The 1484-nt window shown below is 41.8% G+C and overlaps 1 non-coding gene across 1 annotated transcript; it reads right to left on the reverse strand.

Moving 5' to 3' along the window:
- Window positions 1-866: 866 nt before the first annotated feature.
- Window positions 867-973, reverse strand: LOC136484480 (small nucleolar RNA R71). The gene has a single exon (XR_010765998.1). It is a non-coding gene; the product is annotated as a small nucleolar RNA R71 (small nucleolar RNA).
- Between the last annotated feature and the right edge of the window lie 511 nt (window positions 974-1484).

Genomic DNA, 1484 nt, shown 5'->3' on the forward strand with positions numbered 1-1484 from the left:
GTAAAATTATCTATGCGCTTGCAGATCCCTTCATTTACATATTTGCATTCTCTCAGTGTCATTCGAGAAGTGGCACTAGGTAGTACCAACAAGCATTTCTGGCATCATCGCTAGGGATGACAACTTAGCAAAAGTGATGTTAAGAAATGTCAACAACATTAGGTTGCTACTTAAACAAGTGACAAGTTAATAAATACCAACAAGCATTTCTAGCACCGTTGCCGAGGAAGGTAGCTAGGCAATCATGGAATATTGATAAACTTTTACTTAATGATGTGATCAAGAAAACCATTGACCTCTGCTCAAACAGGCTTACCCTTGTTCTATCTACTTTTATATCTTATATAGGGTGTTGTATGACCAGTTTTGAACTTCTGACAAACTACGTTGAAAATCTAGAAGCACTACTTAGGAGGACTAAGGCTAAACTTAAGAAAGTTTTAGCTTTAGAATCAGAAGACAACCAGACAAGGCGAAGCTTAACACTAGTTTTGGAAGCCATGGTTGACAAGACTCTCCATGAATTCTCTGCTCCAACTACGGCCAACATCCATACTGGACCAGTGATCAACATTGGAGACAATGCTTTTGAGCTCAAGCTAGCTCTCATCAACATGGTACAAGCTAACCAATTTTGTGGAAAGGCGCATGAAGATGCGAGTGCTCATCTCCAACACTTCCTGGAGATTTACAACACTTTCACCATCAAAGGAGTGACCAGAGAAGCCATACTACTCTGCCTCTTCCCACTTTCACTTTTGGGGAAGGCGAAGCAAAGGTTCTATGCCAACAAAGATAGAAATACTACGTGGGAGAACTGCTCCACTACCTTCCTAGCAAAGTTCTTTCCCACGAGCAAGACCAATGCCCTATGTGGAAGAATTTCAAGCTTCCAATAGCAACATGATTAATCTGTCCCTAAGGCATGGGAACGCTTTCAAGACTATATATCAGAATGTCCTCATCATGGGATGGAGAATTGGCTACTCATGGAGACTTTCTACCATGGGTTAACAAACAACACCCGTGAGAATATGGATGCTGCTGCTGAGGTGCTTTCCTGTCACTCATAATCCTAGGTGCAATAGCTCTCATGGAGAAGATGGCCTCCAACCAAGGTTGGACTGAAGAACGTCTTCAAACCCACAAGAGAGGTGGAGGTATGCATCTACTCAAGGAGGTAGACATGCTGTCTGCCAAGATGGATCTACTGATTGTTGGCAGTCCTTAACGATCAAATCCGACTACCAATTAAGACACAAAAAGAGGAGAAATTGACAACCTTAAACACATATGCATTTACTATTGACCAAGTTCCACATGTATTTGGAAAATATTGTTTTACAAGACATAAGTACAAATACATGGAGAAATCCATCGAAAGGCGCTTTTCGACGTAGATTTGCACAAAGGATAAATGGAAAGGCCCATCAACTCAAGTTATCCAGGTGCAATACCGACCAAGGAGCAGCCCAGGACCATTC

The sequence above is a fragment of the Miscanthus floridulus genome, chromosome 9, assembly GCF_019320115.1.
Source record: "Miscanthus floridulus cultivar M001 chromosome 9, ASM1932011v1, whole genome shotgun sequence".
In the NCBI taxonomy this organism is placed as follows: domain Eukaryota; kingdom Viridiplantae; phylum Streptophyta; class Magnoliopsida; order Poales; family Poaceae; genus Miscanthus; species Miscanthus floridulus.